This window comes from Giraffa tippelskirchi, chromosome 8 (assembly GCF_054371585.1).
Source record: "Giraffa tippelskirchi isolate mGirTip1 chromosome 8, T2T-mGirTip1v1.2.pri, whole genome shotgun sequence".
Classification (NCBI taxonomy): Eukaryota; Metazoa; Chordata; class Mammalia; order Artiodactyla; family Giraffidae; genus Giraffa; species Giraffa tippelskirchi.
The window spans coordinates 7846084-7867708 of NC_137282.1; the positions used below are offsets into that span (position 1 = coordinate 7846084).

The 21625-nt window shown below is 42.3% G+C and overlaps 1 protein-coding gene across 2 annotated transcripts in view; it reads left to right on the forward strand.

Annotated features, from left to right (window-relative positions):
* The window catches only part of SLC20A2 (solute carrier family 20 member 2), a 106125-nt gene that overhangs the window by 11831 nt on the left and 72669 nt on the right, over nucleotides 1-21625 (forward strand). Inside the window, exon 1 of one of the 2 annotated variants that reach the window (XM_081519147.1) lies at nucleotides 20182-20276. The exons of the other annotated variant lie outside the window; for it this stretch is intronic. The gene's annotated coding sequence lies outside the window, so the exon portion shown is untranslated. Of the gene's footprint in view, nucleotides 1-20181; nucleotides 20277-21625 lie in introns of those variants that run through there. 2 annotated transcript variants of the gene reach the window in all.

The window sequence follows — 21625 nt, forward strand, 5'->3', positions numbered from 1 at the left end:
AGGGTGTGGTTTTCAGGGCATCGTTTGAAGGCTACCTCCTGTCTGCGTGACTTTAACCTTGATGTCCTGGCTGAGGGGTTGCTTGTCAAGTTCTCCTGCGAAGTTACTCTTTGTCCCTTTTCCATCAGTGCTCTTGGGAAGAAGGCAGCCCCCACGTCAGGAGTGCAGGGTCCTGCTCCACCTCCTTGGGGCGGGGCAGGGGATCTCCCCACAGTGTTGGGAATCTTCGGCACAGGGTGTTTGCTGTCCCAGTTATTCATTTATCCAGTCGTTGATTTATATCCATGCAGACTGATGGATATTTACACTGCTGTTATAATCGGATACAGTAGAATCGTATTGCTCTAATGGCTCCAACTGTGGCCAATCAGAAGAGCTTTCAGTTGGTTCCTCTTCCCCTTTGCTATATCGGTTTTTTTTTCTGTAGATTTTTTTTTTTTTGATGTGGACTATTTTTTTAAAGTCTTTAATGAATTTGTTACAAAGTTGTTTCTGTTTTGTGTTTTTTTTTCTGGTTGTAAGGCATGTAGGGTCTTAGCTCCCTGACCAGAGATGAAACCCCAGCCCCTGCATTGAAAGGTGAAGTCTTAACCTTGGGACCGCCAGGGAAGTCCTCTTACCTTGTTGTTGTAGGTTAGTATCTTCCTTTTTTCACATAGCTGCTGGGTATTCCACTGTACAAGTATACGATAATATATCTAATCCCTCTTTGGTATTCCACTGTACGAGTATACCATAATATATTTAATCCCTCTTTGATAATTTAGGTATCAGATTTCTCACCATTGTAAACAATGCTGTGATGAGCAGTCTTCAAAAACTGTACTTATGAAAATGTTGTTTGGTCATTCTGGAGCAGTTGCTCTGTTAAAGAGACTGCCAGTGTTATGTTTTCAGTGTCCCTGACTTTCTCTTAAGGCTCTCTTAAGCAGATTTCTGAGGAGTGAGCATTTTCACCTGACCTACAAAAACAGTGGCGTGTTTATCACTGTTGTCGCCTCCCTTTTTGCTTTTTTTTCCATGTGATCAGGGCTGGTGGTGCAGGTGGCACCAGAGGTCCCGAAAGCTGCTTTGAGAATTAATCTCCATGTCTCTGTCGCCCTGGCCTTATCTGTCAGCTTGTGACCAATCTTGTTTAAAACTTTCATCCACTCCCCCCACCTCTACCACTCTATTATTTGCATTAAATTTATGGATGGAGTGATGAAGGGCAGAAAGTTTCCTCTTGCTTTTTCTAAGCCAGACTGAAGCCAAGCCTAACTGCATTACTGTCTTTAAAACTATTTTATTGCCGACAAATACTCATCTTGCTCATCCTTGTGGTCATCGTATGCAGATTCCTGTCTTCTGCTAACCTCATTCAGACTATCTTGCCTGTCTTTTGACAAGATTGCAGACTTTCCTTTTTCTTTCATGAATAGGTTTTGTTATAATCAGCTTTGTTTTCCTCTCTGTTTGTGGTATTTCTGAATTTTGGCTTACTTTTATCTACCTACTTTCATTCAGCGAGCACCTTTTAAAGAGGAGAAATCAGCATCACCCTTCTTCTCATTTCTAAGCAGAAGTTTAAAGGTAAATAAGAAATAACCAGAGTTTCGCTTACCTCTCTGGTCAAGTGCATCCAGTTATCCAAGGCTAATGTGTATCGTGGGTTTTAAATTCTTAAAAGACATACTTTAAACCTAGTGTGCCATGAATGTGGGCATTTTTAAGGTTTACATCTGTAGCATTACACCTACTCTACCTATTTTAAACTACCTTTTAAAACCTTGATGCAATAATGACTCTTCTTTTCCTTAAAATCCTCTTTGCTTTGAGATGGTCTTTTCTTAACTTTGATATCATTGCTACTTGCCAGCTGCATGACCTCGATTCCATTTCTTACCTTCTCTTTCTGTTTCCTCATTTGAAAGTGAGGCTCTTTAGCAGCAGTCAGTTCACTGGACGGTGTGTTGATTGACTGAATGAGATCTGCTGTAGTGCCTGGTGTGTAATTACAGCAGATATGCTCTGTAGGTGTACCTGCCAGCTTTTCCTGTCCAGCTATCTGGTATACCCCCCTTTACTTGTCTACGAGCGGGAAGTATTAGTTGCGCAACTGTGACCAACTCTTTGTGACCCCATGGACTGTAGCCCGCCAGGCTCCTCTGTCCATGGAATTCTCCAGGCGAGAATACTGGAGTGGGTTGCCATTCCCTTCTCCAGGGGATCTTCCCAACTCAGGGATCGAACATAGGTCTCCTGCATTGCAGGCAGATTCTTTACCATCTGAGCCACCTACGTTCCATTAGATTAAGAAAAATCGTTTATCATAAGTAAGTTTTGTGTTTCCTTCAAACTCATTTTAAACTTTTTGTCTTGAAATGGTTACAGATTCACAGGAAGTTGTAAAAATACAGAGGTCCCATATATCTTTCATGCAGTTTCCCTCAAAGGCAGCTAGTACAAGAGCAAAACCAGAAAACAGACCTTGGTACAACCCACAGAGCTTACTTGGATGTCTCCAGTTTTACATGCATGCATTTGTGTGTGTGTGTAGTTCTGAGTAGTTCCAGCATGTGTGAAAGTCATGTCCAACTCTATGTGACCCCATGGACTATACAGTCCTTGGAATTCTCCAGGCCAGAATACTGGAGTGGGTAGCCTTTCCCTTCTCCAGGGGATCTTCCCAACCCAGGGATTGAACTCAGGTGTCTCGCATTGCAGGCAGATTCTTTACCAGCTGAGCCACCAGGGAAGCCCAAGAATACTGGAGGGGGTAGCCTTTCCCTTCTCCGTCAGATCCATCATGTGTAGATTCACGTAACCACCACCACAATCAGGACACAGAACTGACACATCAACCCAAGGCTTTCTGCTTGCTACTCCTTCATAACCCTCCCTCTGCCCACCAATCCTGGGTAACCACTAATCTGTTCTCCAGCTTTATAATTTTGTCATTTTGAGAGTATTATATAAATGGAACTGTGTAGCACGTGACCTTTTGAGATTGGCTTTTTAAACTCCACATAATGCCCCTGAAATGCCTTCTTGCTCTTGTGTATATCAACAATTTCTTCCCTTTTACTGCCTAGTACTGGTCCATGGTATGGGTGCATCACAGCTTAACCATTTGTCCTTTGGAAGCACGTGTGGGTGGTTTGCTGTTTGGTGCTGTTACAAATAAAGCCGTTATGAGAATCCATGTGCGGGTGTTTTGTATGGACTTGAGTTTTCATTTCACAGATGCTTAGGAATGCAGTTCCTTGATCAGAACTTTTTGGATGGGCTGTTGAAAGCTTCTTTGAAAATACATGCTAATACCGTCCACACTTATATATAAAGGCAATTAAAGTAATATACATTGTCATTGTCCTTTGTTTTAAACTATCTGTATGAATTGTGGCAGGCGTCCAAAGTGTAGAATCCTGTCTTCTTTGTACTGTAATGTAACGTGTACTAAATAAATATTTCATTTGGCTAATGAATCCCCTTTCATATTTTATTAACATGTTTTCTTGGGTATATTATTGTCCTCAGAGACTAAATTTGAGTGAGACAGATATTTCATATAATGGTTTTTCTGGTTTTCAATTTTCTGTGATGTGGTAGAGATGAATTTTTAAAAATACCTCTAGATTAGCACAAAAAATCAGCAAGTCCATCATTGACTAATGTCTGGCAACATTTCAGATAATTGGTAGGCCGGTGCTGATGCTTTTTGCTTTCCAACATCATGTTTGGGGGTCCTAAGATGTTTCATAAAATCATTGCCTCCACAGTTTATAATAAATGATGAGTCATTATTCAGATGAAGCTACAAATACTCTTTTGACACGTGAAGGGCTTCTATTGATGATAGCCATGGATTTAAATAACTTTATTAACATGTTTGCACCAACCTAATAATTTGGGTATCAGAAGTCCACATAAGGATGATATGAATTTATAGACAGTGGACAGGATCAACTGATTTGATCAGTTTTGGCTTTCCCAAATAACGACTATCTTCTAGCCTGAAAGTAACTGATAAAATGTTCTTTGTAAAAAAAAAAAAGAAGAAGAAGAAGGGAAAGAGAGTGAAATGTAGAAAGCAGTGATTCTTAACTCTGTTCGAATTAGATCGTTGGCTTTAAGAATGAAACAAGTACCTACAACCAGGCCAATTGAATTAGAATCATTGAAAGTGCCGCCCAGGCACTGGTATTTTTAAAAAACGCTTCCAGGTAATTCTGATGTTTAGCCAGGGTTGAGAACCCCTGAACCAACAGACAACAGTGTCTCTGCTCTTGTGTCTTCACTTTAGAATGGGCTAGTGTTTGTGCTTCATGCATGCGTCTCCCACGTATTGGACTCATGGATTCTGCATTCCTTTTATTTATGGCTCTGCCGAGATGGATATTTTCCTAAGGGGGGGGTGAAAATCACACCTGTGGACTGTGGACACATTTAATCTACAAAACACAGCTTCATAAGTATAACAGAAGAATGCCTGTGATGGTGAATCAAGTACCCAAAACAGTGAGAAACTCAGAATCACTGAAAAGTCAAAAGGAAGTTAAATTTGGTCCAAGGCATCCCGTGGGTGGCAACCTTTTGGGGACATCAGAAAAGGTTTAGAAAACCTGCCTGAAGTGTTGGGGTGAGAGAGCTGAGTCTATTTATAGATCCTGTTGTCAACTTTATTTAGTTTCTTTTCTTTTTAAAATGTATTGCTTTGCAAAATCAGTATTTGCTTGTAACAAGTGGAAGTATGCAAGGATGAACGACAACAAAAAAATTCATTCCTCCCCACCATGTTCACAGATGTGAATTCTTCTACACCTTTTCCTATATTCAAAAAAGTATGTTTAATGACATAAGATTTGTTAGGGTTTTTTTTTTTTTTTTTTTGCTTTTCAAGTAGGATCTTTTCCTCCATAATAGATCGTGGCTATTTCTCCAGATCAAAAGATCAGATCTAACTCTTGTTTTCAAAAAATGAATAACATTTTCAACATATATAATTTATTCAGCCATTTCCCTGCAGATGGATAGTCAAGATGGCCCCTCCTTTTTTCCACTATAAACAGTGTTGCAACACGTATCTTTGTATGTATAACTTTTGTATCTAAAGTATTCTTATCACCTGTGGTTTGGTTTTCCTCAGATTTCTTAGTTTCTGTATATCTTCTCTGTGGAGAAGGAAATGGCAACCCACTCCAGTACTCTTGCCTGGAAAATCCTATGGACAGAGGAGCCTGGTAGGCTGCAGTTCATGGGTTCGCTAAGGGTCGGACACGACTGAGCGACTTCACTTTCACTTTTCCTTTTCATGCACTGGAGAAGGAAATGGCAACCCACTCCAGTGTTCTTGCCTGGAGAATCCCAGGGACGGGGGAGCCTGGTGGGCTGCTGTCTGTGGGGTCGCACAGAGTCGGACACAACTGAAGTGACTTAGCAGCAGCAGCAGTATATCTTCTCTGATAGAATTAGTGAGTTAAGGTCAGTTGAATTCCAATTAATTGGCTTCTTCAGGGTGTTGTTGGGCATTAGGTGGAGAATCAGTTATTTTAGAAATGGCTCTGAATGGATCCTAATGACCATAGATATTTTTCGTAGCTTCTAGAATTCCTAAGGTTTTTACCTCAACAGGCCAATGGATGGGCTTCATGGAGGTCCTGGAACCATTTGATGTTGACTGCAAAACTGTGTATGTGTGACATCACTTTGCCAATAACGGTCTGTCTAGTCAAAGCTATGGCTTTTCCAGTAGACGTGTACGGATGTGAGAGTTGGACCATAAAGAAGCTGAGCGCTGAAGAACTGATGCTTTTGAATTGTGGTGCTGGAGAAGACTCTTGAGAGTCCCTTGGACAGCAAGGAGATCAAAGCAGTCAATCCTAGAGGAAATCAACCCTGAATATTCACTGAAAGGACTGATGCTGAAGCTGAAGCTCCAATACTTTGGTCTCCTGATACAAAGAGCCGACTCATTGGGAAAGACCCTGATGCTGCGAAAGATTGAAGGCAGGAGGAGAAGGGGACAACAGAGGAAAAGATGGTTGGATGGCATCACCGACTAGATGGACATGAGTTTGAGCAAGCTCCGGGAGATAGCAAAGGACAGGGAAGCCTGACATTCTGCAGTCCATGGGGTCGCAAAGAGTCAGACCCAACTGAGTCGCTGAATAGCAAATCCTTGTGATGGCTTTCATCAGATTTTCAGCAGAGCTGTTGCCTCAAGAAAAGCTGAAAACAGATAAAATCAGATGGTAGTTCTGAGCCTCGAGATTCTATAAAGGGATCTTTGGGACCACAGGGAACTTTTGAGTTCCCATTGATACCACATTTAAACCACAGTGTCCTCTTTCTGTAAAGACTGGATTGAGAGAAGTTTCTAACTTTCCAGATGACATCAACCTAGGAGAGATGACTAATGCCATACAGAGGAGACTCTCGATTCAGAATCATTTGGATAGCTTGTGGCAGCGTTCTAAATAAAATCAGCAAGAGGAAGCATCTGCAGGAGTCGAGGATTGACTCACATGCACCCGAGAAGATCAGCTAGAGTTTATTTGACCACAGGCTTCTGCAAGCCTCTCTGTGATGCAGCTGCTAAAAACGGGTGCTAGACCACACCTGGTGGCCGTGTTGACGCCTGTGACCCACGGTTCGGTGAGACACTAGCAGAGAAGGGAGATGGGCTGAGAAGTGGCGTCACTGAGGATCCCCCGGGGGAGGAGTTTGTTATTGGAGCAGGAGAGGGTGTGAGAGAGCAGCGTGGATCAAGGACCAGCAGGACCGGAAGGTGGTTTGCAGAGCTTGTGCTGTGGATCTCAGGTGCTCGGTAAATATTTGATGAATGGAAAATTACAAGGCAAAGGGTTTTGACCTGATCTGAGCTCTAGTGAGGGCTTTTCTGGTGGCTCAGCTGGTTAAGAATCCACCTGGAATGCAGGAGACTTGGGTTCAATGCCTGGGTTGGGAAGATTCCCTGGGGGAGGGCACGGCAACCCGCTGCAGTATTCTTGACTGGAGAATCCCACGGACAGAGGAGCCTGGGGGGCTACAGCCCAAGGGGTTGCGAAGAGTCAGACACGACTGAGTGACTAAGCACAGTACGCAACACAAGCAGCCAGTGATGGGCTGGGGCCCTGGAAAGTAATGACTTCAAGCCTAGTGATGGGTGACCAGGACGGGGCTTTGGAAGGAAGCCTGCTGTGAGTGACAGGTTGTGCTGTAGGACTTCAGTACCCTTTTCACTGGATCATCGTATTTCTTCTCTCAGGTACCTGAATTCTAAAACAGGAGAAAATTCTAGGATAATATTGCAGGCTCTTTTAAAGTACTTTTTTGACGCTTTTAACTCAAAGGCTACGTGACTGCCAGTACAGGTATTTTAAAGGTGTCGAAATATGTTGAACTGTAACAGGTTTTTATCCGAAACGTGCAGTGCATAAATTATTGCACTGTTAAACCTGAAGTAACTAGTCTAGACTTGTAGTGTGTGGTTTAAGAGTTCATTTTTGTTTCTTTAGAGAGGAGAAAAGCCACATTCTTTTCATGCTACAAAAAGAGTAAAAAAGGAAATTTCACCACTTCCTGGCTTCGTTGTGGCCTCGGGGAACACAGGACACTTATCTCCATTGGGCTAATTGTTCTGAATCCTGACTCAGATGATAATAGCTCTGCACGGAATTTGTGTCATGCTTGTTGTCTACACAGGCCTGCACCTGAGTCTGCACACTGCCCTGTGAAAGTGTAGCTCTGATACTTCACTTGGTTGAGATGCAGATCTCTCTTATTGTCACTCAAATAACTGAAATAATATCAGAATCCTTTAGATGGTGGAAATAAATATTGTCAAGTTTTTTTTTATATAAAGTTTTGAAAGAAAAAAAAACCTGTATCTCACACTAGTGGTTTTAGAACAGGGTGGGAGCTGCTGCCACTTAGGACCATGGTTTCCACTGCTTTTTCTGGGGCCAGAGATGTTGGGTTAGGGGGTGGGCTGTGCCACTTGCTGGCTTCGCGACCCTGCTCTCCCAAGTCTTGTTTTCTCACTTGTAGAGACGGGTAAGGATACCAGTTAAACCTGCAGAGAGGCACTGAGCACGGGCCGGGACTTAGCATGTGTGTAGGGGACCCCCTAAAAGACACGCTGCTGCTGTGTCTTCCACCGTACCCCCTTGAGCTCCTTTCTTTTTTTTTCCCCCCCGATTTAGCAGATAGTATCATTGATATGTCTAGTACCATCTTGAACATGGCATATCTAAAACTAATGTTTATATTCCCTCCCCTGCCCCTTCCTCCCCTCCTCCTGAGCCTACTTCTGCTCTATCCCCCGTCTCTCCTTTTTAATGAACGGGGGCCGCTCTCCAGGCGTGCTGGGGGCTCTGGAGTCGTACTCTCTGGGATTTAGTTCCTGCTCCACCGCTTCACACTGCCTGACCTTGGACAGGCTCCTTAATATCTCTCAACCTCAGTTTCCTCAGTGATGAATAAGATGGCAGTTCATCTTCTAGAACTGGGAAGACTCAGTGAGATGAATACATGTTAGCGCTTAGTGTCGTTCCTGACATTTAAGTAAGAGAGCAAGTACGCGTTCATCGCTTACAACTCTTAAGCTGGAAGTGGTGGCGTCAGCCCGAATCCCTCTTCCTTCCCTTCACCTGGGAGTCATCAGTGCTGTTGATTCTACCTCAAGTCTCTCTCCTCTTTCTAGTCACTGCTTTTAGGGTCAGGATTTCTTCACTTGAATCCAGTACTCAAAAGAGGTTCATAACCCCTCGAAATTATTTGTACATTTTTTGACATATGTACATTTCTCCTTAGGAAAAGGGTTTTAGCTTTTCTCTTCTTTAAGGCTTTTAACTTTTATCACTCACTTTCACACAGGTCAGGGACCCAGAAAAAGTTAATACTAACTACTGGCTTAGATGCTTCTCTCTTGTCTGTATTCAGGAACCTGTAAATGGACATTCCTCCCCTGGTCTCTGTGCCTCTGATCTACTCTTTTATTTTTTAATTTTAGAATATTATTTACTTATTTATTTTTTCATTTTTATTATTTGGACTCACCTCATGGCGTGTGGGATCTAGTTCCCTGACCAAGAATTGAACCCACGCCCCCTGTGTTGGAAGTGCGGCATCTTAACCGGTGGACCACCAGGGAAGTCCCTCTGATCTGCTCTGCACTCTGTTGCTCAGTTAACTATTTTTGTTTGTTTGTTTAATGTTCTTGCATATTCATCCTGCTTGTTTGGTTGTGTTGACTCCCTGTTGTCTATAGTGGCTGTTCTCACCCCAGCCACATGCTAGAATCGTATGAGAAGACTTTTAAAAACACCAACGCCCAGTCCCCATCCTCGACCAATTAATTGATACTCGCAAATACCATACATCAATTCTGTCTTAGAGTTTCCCAGGAGATCTTGACGTGTAGCTGGAGTTGAGAGCCTCAGGGTGGCAGGACGGTGCGCTGATGAGAGGTTGCCTGGCCTGCAGGGACCTCACTCATTGCCTTTTCCAGCCTAATCTGCCTCTTCCCCCGTTCACATCCTGTCACTTACACTCTGGGCACATAGTTCTTGCTGTTCTCAGAACGGACTCTGAGCTCTTGCCTGTCCTGATCGCTCTGTCTCAGATGCCTTCCGCTCTTTCTCTGCCTGGTCCTTCCCATCACAGACCCTCCCCTCAATGCCAGAGACAGTCGCGAGCCTCCTTGTGCAAACCCCTGTTACATAGGCGTTACGCTGTGTTAGTTATTTCTGTGTCTGTCTTCCATACCACACTGAACTCCTAGAAGGTAAGATCCTTATTTATTTCATCTCTCTTGGGCTTGGCACCAGCTTAAGAAGTTCCCTGAGAGTCTGACAAATAAGTAAATGAAACAGGAAAACAGTAGCCCACTCCGGGGATCAGGACATTTATGGGGTTGGGGAGTGTAAGTAAATATAGTCTAGCAGATGGAGTGTGGAAGGCTTGGCAGAAGTTTTATCCTCTAATATTGCTTTTTTAAAAAGATGTTTAAAGGGCCTTAATTGAACTTGCTACCACACTGCCTCTGTTTTATGCTTTCTTTCTTTTTTGGCTGGGAAGCATGTGGCATCCCAGTTCCCAGACAGGGATCAAACCCGCATCCCGCTCGTGGAAGGCGAAGTCTCAATCACTGGAGGACCAGGGAAGTCCCCTGTACTATTGCGTTTTCATACTTTTGTAAAAAGGAAAGATCCATGTATATGCGTTTCTCATGTGGGACTGGGAAAGTCGAGACCAGCTTTGAGAATAGCCCCAAATGCTGTTGAGCATAAAGTCACGTCGTATTTGTCTCCTGGGATGGCCCAGAGATTTCTGAATGAGAGATGGAGTCAGCCGCTTCAATGATGGCAGCTGTTTATTTTGCCCAGTGGGTGGTCCCAACTGAGTTACTGATTTAAAGATATCCTTGTATGGACAGTCCTCCAGACATTACACGTTTCTAATTTTGATCTCACCTCTGGCCTTTGTGTTTTCGCTGCTGCCTTCTCTTGGCTATTTTTAATACTTTTTTTCTCAGTGTGTCTCAGAATTGTCCAACACATTCTAAAGAATCGTAACTTAAATTTGATTGATTCCTCCTTTTCTTCAGTGGCCAGAATTAGTTAAATTTTGAAAGAGATTACTTCTCATAAATAATCTCAGAGAGACTCTTTTGGATATTGTGTGGGGAGATGTTTGAGGTTTTATGCTAATTATTTTGCTGAACACTGGCCCACCACTCCCCTCTTAGGAGTGGTAAGTCTTAGGAGAAGAGATGGCTTGTTTAACACTTATACAAAGAACAGTAAGTACTAGTCTGATGTCATGATTTGCATGTATTTCTGTTATGCTGTGTATGAACAACTAGCATACTCTCTGTCTAACTGGCTGTTTATTATCTTGTAATCCTGTATCATATCTTAGAGTTGAATAATAACAAGAATTTTCTTATTAAAAATCGAAGTGTTGGTTGGAATTTATTAATATGCTGCTCTTTTACGCATCCATCATCTTATTTAAAAAGAAGGTTTATTTTTTACTTTTTAAAATTAAAGTATAGTTGTATAATGTTTTATAAGTAACAGGTCTACAGTATAGCAATTCACAACTTTTAAAGGCTTTGTTCCCTTTATACGTATTATAAAATATTGGCTGTGTTCCCCAAGTTAAGCCTTAAAGAATCTGGATTTATCAAGAACCCTTCCTTTCAGTGTAGTTTACATGAAAAGATCTTAAGTAGTGAAACTGAAAAGATTAATTTTTAGTTATTTTTTTAGGAGCCTTTCTTAAAAAACAGATCTGACTCAAAGAATTGGGTGATGTTCCCTCTCCTGGCAATTGAAGAGACAGGAATAGAATGTCAAGAAAAAGAACAGACCAAGTCTTACCATGTGAGCGTTAGGTCTAAAATGGGTAATTGTCTCCTATTTCACAGTCTGCAATAACCACAGATACCCCAGTACTGCTTGTCCACCCTTCCTTGTGTGAACCAGGGTCTCTGTAAAGAAGCTGGTCTCTGTGTTTCAGAGAACAGCCCTCTTGGATTATTATAATTACTGGGCTGTTACAGTTCTGAGAGCTGAGTTGTTAGTCCTTCTTTGCTTATCACTAATATTTTGAAAAATGAGCCTTCCTGGGAGCGTTTGTTAAAATGAAATATACAATGCTTGAGACAGAATCACGTACATCTGTCTCAAGAGAGAGCCTCTGCTCCTCCTATAGAAACCAGCTACCTGCTGGATTCTTGTAGCCAAGTGAAGTTAGAATCTCTTACAAATATTTCAGCTCCTGTAATTTGAGGTTGATTTTGAACCGCTTATTACCAAAGTGACCACTTCTCAGGGTGGCTAGTTGGGAATGGACTGCATCTATTTACAACAAAAGTATTAAAAATTAGAAAGTAAATTCTTGATTTCCCAACTCGCTTGGTAAACTGGTACCAAGTGTTGTGTTTTCCCACACACTTGGGCATTTTAGGAGGGCTTGGCGGCTTGAGAATAGAATATAGGAACCCTGAGCACTTACTTGAAATTATTATTAGTAAAACATTGCGGCTTTGGACTGCTGTTAATGAGGGTCCTTTCAGCTTTACCCTGCAAATTTCCTCTAAAAACTTAAGAGTCCCAAAGTAGGATAGATTCTCTACTATGTACAGGTGGTTCAAACACAATTTCCCCTTCCTTATTATTTTATGTAGGTAAAATATATATTTTTAAAAATCTGTGCCAAGTACTGTTCTGAGCGTTGTATGTGCATTAACTGATTTGTACGACAAACATCTGTTAACTTGCCTGTGGTGGCCCAGTTAGCAGGTAGTGAAGTTGGGATTCAAATGAACCCAGAAAGGTAACTCTTATTAAAAAGAACTTGCCTGCAACCCTCTTTTCCTCAGAAAGTCTTAAATTTCAAGTTAGAAAGTAGGGTAACCCTTACTCTAAAAAAAGTTGTAGATGCTTCTGAAACAGATTCAATTGCTTGTGGATTGAAACAGAAATAAATATTAACTGATAATATACCAAAAGATTTTGGAAGTTAGTAGCTTGTTGCCCGATTCTTAACAGTTTTCTTATAATTGGATGGAGTAAACTGAGAAAGCTGCATTTATCATTAAGGAGTTCAAGATAACTTGTTAATTCAAATTCTGTTCACCAATGCAGTTTGATTTGTGGTAGGTGAAGTTTTTACCTATACATTATCTGTGAAAAAGAGGTCTCCAAGCAAATAGTATAAGATTGCAGGAAATGTTTACTTATTTCAATGTAGCAGAATATTTTCAAGTACTTTTAGTATAATCTGTCAACTATCTTTAGTATTTTCATCTTAAAAACTGGAAATTCAGCTTCATATTTAATAGATTCATGTAATAAAACTTCAGTTAAAAATTTTTCAGTTTGGATATAGAACTGCTTGAAGCCAAATTAGGCTGGAATTAGTTAAGATTTTGTTAACCCACCTTTTGAATCACATGGCTTAAAATCTTGTCTTTCAGGGCTTTTGTTTCCCCCCTGATATCTTAGATTGCAGTATATTTAAGGTTTCTTGTTTTGTATTAGCTTGAATGCTAATAAATTATAGAGGTTCAGATTGTACTTAATAAGCCTATGTTTGTTTTTCCATTGAAAGTGTTTTTATTACATGAGACATTAGTGCAGCTTTGTTTGAGTCTGACAGCCATGCTATGTCTGTCTAGCAGTTTAGTAAGCCTGGCGTCTCCCAGGCAGAATTGTTGCCTCAAGAGAAAGGGGGAAGGACAGTCTCCAATCTTTTAACTGAGTGGAGGCTAATATTGGGGCATATATGACCCTGTGTTCTAGTACAGTGTCTGTGAACTTCAAAGGGAAGAATATATATATATAAGAATCTAGCATCTAGTACATACCAGGTTCTGTCCTTGATGATATAGCTATATCTGTATTTCTATATTCATGCACATCTGTCTACCTATCTCGCTATGTATGCATAAACGTGTGAGTTTGTTTATTTAACAGAATGTTTGGAGAAGGAAATGGCAACCCACTCCAGTACCCTTGCCTGGAAAATCCCATGGATGGAGGAGCCTGGTAGGCTACAGTCCATGGGGTCACAAAGAGTCGGACACGACTGAACGACTTCATGTATATATTAAGCAACAGGCACTGTTCTGCATTCTTTACAAATATAAACCCATCTAATCTTCATAGTCACCCTATGGAGTTTGTATATTGTTATACTCATTTTAAAGATGATGAAACTGAGGCACAGAGAGAGTAATTGCCCAGAGTCAACAACTTGAAACTAGAAGTGATGAAACTAGAAGAAGCCTGGGCAGTCTTGCTCTGGACTGCATACTCTCATTGGACACTTGACAGCTTTGATTTGGAGAAAGGAAGCAACTTTATCAGTGGTCTAATCAGCTGCTAATTGACAGAGCTGAAATCCATTTCCCAGACATACATGGTACAGACATGCATCTTAGTGTTCCTTTTTCTCCAACTTTGCACATGTTGTTGGTTCTGTATAATGTTCTTTCCACTTCTTTTGCTGTTGAAAGCTTATCAGCAGGCAAATTCACATGTTACTTTCTCCAAGGTGCCTTCTTGACTAACCCCACCAGAAGATTCCTGTTGGAATGGATTTTTACCCTTTGGGATGCTTAGTGATTACCCTTTTATATGGTGGAAAGTTTATATATATGCCGTCATGCCTTCTATCAGATTATAAGCCTCTTGAAGGCAGCACTGTTACTAACACCATGCTCTGCTACAATCTTGGGCATCCTGCCGTTTGTTCAAATCTTGTTAATGCTTGGGAGTTTCAAAATGGCAAGAAGCAGTTGTTTAGCAAGTGTCTGTTAAATGGATGACTCTTAGGAATGCATGATGAGGATAAATTTTCCCCGTGAACTTCTAAGATACTTAAAAGATCAACTGTCTAAAATAAGTATTCAAACAGCAACAGTAATAATGCTGCCTTTATTTTTATAGTCCTGATATAATTGTTATAAATTATGCAGAATTAGCTGTTTATCAAAGTCTTAAAGAACTGTCTTGAAGAACTGGCTACTATGTGTATATATATTTTTAGCTTACAAAAGTGCAGAAGAAAAAGTGGTTTGTTCTTTGAATCTGTTTTCTCTGCTCACATGTGCGTAAATGGTACTCTTAATCCATTTCTGAAGTATTAAGATGGACTGAACAGCCGTGAACGTGGCGTGTTGCAGTCCATGCGGTCGCAAAGAGTCGGACAGAACTGAGCGACTGAACCGAACAGCCGTGAACTATACCCATGTAATCAGTCTGAAGGCCAGGACAGATGGTCATCTTTCAAAAAAATTTTTTTTATTTGTTTATTTATTTTTGGCTGTACTGGGTCTTCGTGGCTGTGCACGGGCTTTCTCTGGTTGCGATGCGTGGCCTTCTCATTGTGTGGCTTCTCGTGTTGCTGAGCCCGGGCTTCAGGAGTTGCGGCTCCCACACTCTAGGGTATTGGCAGGCTCAGTAGCTGGGGTGTGAGGGCTTAGCTGCACCTCGGCATGTGGGATCTTCCCAGACCAGGGATCGAACCCGGGTCTCCTACATTGGCAGGCAGATTTTTTTTTTTACCATGGAGCCACCACGGAAGCCCGAGAAGTCATTTCTTTAGCAGAGAGCTGTAGTCTTGAAGGCCACATAGATTAGTTTGGCCAAAAAGTTTGTTCGGGCTTCCCTATAAAAGGAAACAGGAAAACCTGAACGACCTTTTTGACCAACCTAATATTTGTTTCTAATTATAGGGTGAAACAGATAAAGCTTAGACTTAACCATTTTAACAGTTTTACATTCAGACCGTATCACTGTTTCATTTTAGTTTGATTAACGTGCTGGTGGATATGACAAAGTAATTGTAGTAATCAGAATTGTGGGTTTTTTTAAAAAAGAGAATTGTGCAATTTTTAAGAGTAAGATAGATACAGATTAGTCCTAGAGGGATGGACTGTTACAGACCGTTTGAAGATTGTGTATCTGTGAGCTTTTGCTGTATAACAGGCCTCCTAATTCTAGCAGCTGGAAAAAGCAAACCTGAAGTCTCCCAGCTCCGTGGGTCCCCTGGGTGACTTTTCTGCTTGGAGCTAGCCAGTTGGTCTCTGAAGTGAGCCGGCAGCCTGACTGGGGCCGCCTGGCCTGCGGTGGCCTCTGAGCCTGTGGGGGCCACCGTCGGGCTGGCTGGGATGGGGCTTCAGTGCAGATGGCAAGTCTGTGCCCCACGTGGTCTTACCCTCAGAAGGTTAAGCTGGCGTCCAGTGGTGGTCTCAGAGCCCTGAAGTACAGCCGGAGGGGAGCCGGCTCCCCCACGCCGGGCCTGCACCAAAGTCTCTGGGTTATGTTTACTGTTGCCCCGCAGACCAAGCCCAGAGTCAGTGTGGGCAGGGGTTCCCCCGGGGTGTGAGTCCAGGGAAGTGGGAGCTGATGGGGGGTTATTACCGCCGCATCTCCCAGACACGGAACTTGTGCAAACTGTCGGTCAGCGTCCCTCGGCTCTGAGCCAGCCCTCGGCTCCCAGCACACGCTGCTGGAGTAGAGGAGACCTGAGCCGGCTGCCCAGGCCACAGAGTTTTCAGAGCCGAGTTTACAGGCCCTGGCTTCCCTGCAGCGCTTCACGATTATTTGGAGCCCCTTTCAACCTTTTATTCTTTGAAGCTTTGAACTATCAAAGCAGGAAGCCTCTCACCCTCCCTCAGTAATGTCCCAGTTGGAGGCTGTTGGGCATAAAGGCAGCAGTTTACGGGGAACGCGTGCCTCCGGGTGCCCTGCAGCTGGAGTCCTCACCGTCCCTTGATGTCGCATTGCCACCCCTGTTTTACTGGGTGGGTGGGGAGGTGGACTCACACAGGTCAACAGAATTGCCCAAGGTCAGAGTGGTGCCCAAGGTCAAGTGTGTGGGTTAGGAGCTGCCTTTTGAACTCAGATCTTTCTGACTTTCTCCCCAGTGGACTGGTGATGGGTTTTGGGGGTTTTTTTGAGCACGAAGCCATTGACTACCCTTCATGCCATCCTCTGAAAAACTTGGCCATGAAATGTGAATTTTCCCCCTTTCCTGCTTCTTTCCCACCCTGTCCCTTCACTAGTTGGACTAAATCACCAGGTTTAATTTGAAGATGTTGAATACCTCAGAGAAGAAACTTTCGTGATGGCTCCAGCTGTCCTTTTTAAAAATATGTTATAATAATTAATCCATCTGTGACTCCCGTAGATTTTAAAATAAAAGAATCCGGAGATAGCCTAAGACATATATTTAAAATTTTAGGGGAGAAGGATAAATCAGAACTTTGGGAGTAGCATGTACATACCATATAAATATATACACATATATACAAAATAGATAACAGAGACCTACTATATATTAGCACAGAGAACTATGCCCAATATCTTCTAATATCCTATCTGGGAAGAGAATCTGAAAAAGAATATGTTATCACTGAATCACACTGCTGAACACCTGAAACGAACACACATTGTAAATCAACTATACTTGAATAAAGAAATTGATCTACATTCATGAGCAATCACCATCATTTAAAAATGGAGCTGTGCCCCCTGTCTCGTGCGCTCCCCGAGTACGCGGCACACGGCTGCGTCCTCACGTTCACCAGACCCGCGTGTGTGCCGAGTGGGGAGTAGGGGTCTGTCAGTCTCACCGAGACGCGCGCTCCTGGACGACGCGGAGACCTCGTCTTTCCTCTCTCCTATGTCCTCAGCACTAGGTCCCAGGGTGGGAACGTTCCAGTGTTTGTTACCCGATTCCATACCTGGATTCCGTGCCCAGGGACAGACTGTCTGCCTTTCATTTCTCCTCCTTTTCATCCGTCTGTCCTCCTTTTAGCCCTTTCTTTCTCTTTTCTAAGTCATTTTCCTCCCATCTCAGTTTGTTTGAGTTCCTCAGCTTTCCCTTTCTCCCACCCTCTCATTGGCAGTTTTTATATTCATTACCTGTTTTTTTTCTATGTTTTATATTGGAGTATAATTGATTTATGATGTGTGTTAGTTTCAGGTGTGCTATATTGATGACATGTTGAAATGACTGTATCTTGGATATATTGAGTTCAATAAAAAATATTATTAAAATTAATTTCACCGGCTTATTTTTACTTTTTTAATGTGACTGGAAATTTTTGAATTATAGAAGTAGCTGCTCCAGAGAGTCCTTATCCAGGTCAGTTCATTAATGTGAGTTTTTGTTTTGATTTCTTGGATTTGCTGGACTGGAGACCCACAGATCACCTCCCCTCACAGATCACACTCCCCACCGTGTGTGACCTCAAACAGGAAGGCTTTCCCTTGCTTTTAAATGATGCACAGACGTTTCTCCCTCCTGTCATAGGTATACCCAGGACAGAGTACAGTTGACTCCTACATTCTTGTTGCTAGTGAAAAGGAAACAGCAGGGTGACTCATGTACACTGGAAGATAAACTATTTTCTTTGGAATGTTTTAGTTCTTGGATCTTGGGACAGGTGTGGCCACTGTTGAAAGAAACAGTGTAGTCACACTCAGCATATTTGACGTGTGAAGAACTGGCGCACTGCTCAGCGTCCCCTGCCTTCAGCGTCAGGAGTGTGGGATCCACTGATCCACTATCTTGTTTCTCTCTGATGCCAGATTCGATGCATAGGTGCTTATGGTCTAGTGGCTTTTTTGTTTGTTGAGGGAAGAAGTACTATTTGGCTTAGAAACTCTTTGACTGCACTATGACATAGTAAGTTAAGGATCACGGTATCAAAAATAGCCTCACGATGTCCTCCTTTGGTGTTGAGAATTCCAGAGTAAGTTCGCTGTGGATCACGGAGAATTGATCGTATTCATCCGCGGTCAGCCATCTTTGATAAGTACCAACTTCTTTCCTCTGGGCTCGGGGTGGGGTGCCCACTGCGGGGACTCGGGTTGGGGTGGTTGATGAGTCCAGACAGCTACCATCTCGTAGGGGGTGAGCAAGTCCTGGCTGCTGCTGCCTAAAGCTGGGCTCTGGGGGTGGAAACACCCGGACTGGCAGCCCACAGTTTTTGTAAACAGCCAGGAGGATTGTGCTCATGCCAGTGAAAACCAAGCCCTTTCGCCACTTCGGGTGGCAGGCCACATGTGCTGGTGCTTTGTAAGGACAGGGTCAAGTCTTGTGGTTCCATGTCACCTGCCTGTACCACAGCTGACCTGGGATTTGGGGAGCTGAGCAGAATAAATCTCCTGAAATCTAAACTGACATATGACATTTTAAAATTAGAAAAACGAACAGCTCTGACAAGATTTGCAGGATTATAGCTAAATAGTTAATATGGAAGACATGCCATGGAGTGGTTAGGAGGCGGGGTGGAATAATCCCATGTTGATTTAGTGAAAAGCGTGAAATAAGCCGTTGAATTTCCCTGTTTGCCCAAATGTTTAAAAAACAAAATGGAAAAATGACATCTCCCAGAGATGTTCGGAGATTTGATTGACATTCATGCCTTGATATCTCTCATGAAGTACCCAATAAGAGCAAAATATATTATAAGAACTAAAATATCTACAACAAACTAGTGTGAACCATCTTGAGTAGATATTAAGGAGTTTGGTGTCCTTGACCCAGGTTGTACTTACTAAGGCAGTTTGTATTTTTCAAAGAAAGTTCCATGTCACCTCTAATTTTCTTTTTAATATCAGCTGTGTACTTGGGGTCTTTAACTGTCAACTTGAGCTTCAACAGGATTTATAGATGGTCTATCACCTATAAAGGACAGTTGACCAGTTCTAGCCAGCCAGGCAGTTAAATGCACTTCAAAATGCTTCTTGCTAAGGATGATGCCTTTTGCAAATATTTGAGATGTTTATTCTCAGTTGTAATCTATTTAGTAAACCTGCATCCTCATAGCAACTCCTTGGGAGGTGCAGAAGACAAAGCCAGAGAGCAAATAAATGAAATTAGTTCATTATATAGCAAGAAAAAAAAAAGCTTTCGTTTAAGGTTCTTTGTTGGTAGACTTATTGCTATGTGCCCTTGATGCCTGTTCAGTTTCACATAGTACCAGATCTGGGCTTCCCTGGTGGCTCAGTGGTAAAGCATCTGCCTGCCAATGCACGAGACGCAGGTTCCATCTCTGGATGGGGAGGATCCCCTGGAGAAGGAAATGGCAACCCACTCCAGTATTCTTGCCTGGGGAAATCCCATGGACAGAGGAGCCTGGAGGGCTGCAGTCCACCGGGGTCACAAAAGAGTTGAACACAACTTAAGTGACCAAACAGCAGTACCAGGTCTGATCGTGCTGTGTAAATAATCTGGCTGAATGTCCCTTGACTTGTTTTTTTTTTTTTCTTGTGAAGAGCACACAGCACTGCCACCTTGTTGCCAAAGTTTTGTCTGATTTGAAAGAGCTGAAAAATCCAGTGAGTGCCTGTGCTGAAAAAGAGCTCACCCTCTCCGTGGGCCGGCACTTGTGAAAACAGCGAGGAAGGAGATAGCACCAGGGGACCGAATTCAGTAATTAGCATAATCACGATGCTCTGTATTGTTCGCAGGGCACGCCCCTTGGCCAGAGCTCCCATTAAGAGGACACCGATGTTGTCCCAGTGAATAAATCCCAGCGCGTATGATGCAGATCAGCGAGTTCCTGCGGGCTGCGCCGGTGCGGTTAATTTTAGCCGGGGGTTTGTTCTATGAGTTGTAAAACTGTTTACCCGAGTAGAAGTTAGTAAGCTGAAATGTGACTTCTCGGCCAGTGTGAGAGAAGCCTATTTTAGACTCAGACTGTGTTGGCGATCCGGAGAGCGGTCTCTGAAGGATTGCAGTCCCCATTTCCTTTGAAAGTTCTTGTAAGTACCGGCTGAATCTTTCAGAAATCTGAAAGATTTCTCCTTGTTATTTTTGCCTTACGTGCTCCCTCATGTTGCTCTCCATTGTCATTCTCTTATCTCTTGGGAAAACGGAGAACTCGGGGCTGAGTGCTCTAGAGGCTTCTAAGAATGGTGGCCAGAGGTTTTTCCTTAAACGTATCTCACTGCTGGAAACCTGCCTCACTTGATTTTCCCAAGAGAAAGTATTTGATTCTTACTATTTTTATCTTTGCAAAAGCAACCGGTGCATTGTTGCATACTTTATCTGTTAAAATATTTGATTAATGGAATGGTGTGTCATGAGCTTTATTCTCAGTGGTGACTTAACTCTTAGAGGGGGAAAATGTTGAAATTGGACTCCTGTTATACCTACTGTGAGCTACAGGTTTATGTACAGATATAATGGGAGTGTCAAATGTAATTTTGTGAAATGTGTAGATAGTTGTTGTTAAAGGAGGATTTAGTGCCTAAAAATAGACCCGTGTCTAAACAGAAGCCCTTAAAAAATAAAATAAATTTAAGAGGAAGCCTTTGGAAAAGTAATTGAAATTATCCTCTTGAAGATTGAGTTAGGGATCAGAATTAACCAAAGGTCAGGAAATTCCCTAATCTCAACTGCTCTTAATTCAAAGTCATTGCCAACTTAAGTTTGGACTGAGGAAAACTAAAAATTTTAATGTAGAATCATTTTAATTACGTCTGAATCACCTGGCTTGGTTCGAAATGCGTTTTAATTCACAAGACGCTGACTTCATGCCAAACAACTTGCTTATAACACAGAGTCTGGCAGGAATTCCTTTATCAATTAACATGTATATTCCCTCCCCCACTCTGGGAATGTCGATTTTAATGAAACAGTTGTAATGCTCCCAGGCGTCAGGGTTCCATCCTCTGGGCCCAGAAGAAGGCATACCCTCAGATGCCTTTTTCCATTTGGAAAGCTTTATTTAAAGACTTCTTTTTCACTGTGTATTGTCCGATTTTAAATCCCAACAACCCAAGGTGCCAACAATGAAAGGAAATGTTTCAGGGTACATTTAGTAGGAAAAGAATGTAAGACGGGAAAATAGAACTGAGGTCTTGGTCTATTTTTGGAAGGAAACTTTTTTTTTTTAAACTGAAATCTTTTTATTGAGCAGAAGAGAAATTTGCCATCCGGATTCATTGTAATTATAACAGAAAAGTCTGTAATGTCATCTTCAGCAGTTGAAGGGACTTTGTTCCAGGATTTCCTTTGGAATATACACTTTTATGCACAGAAAGTAACTGTTCTTATTCTTTCTTTTAACTGTTAATGAAGTACCATCAGAATCTCAGTGGGGTGTTTT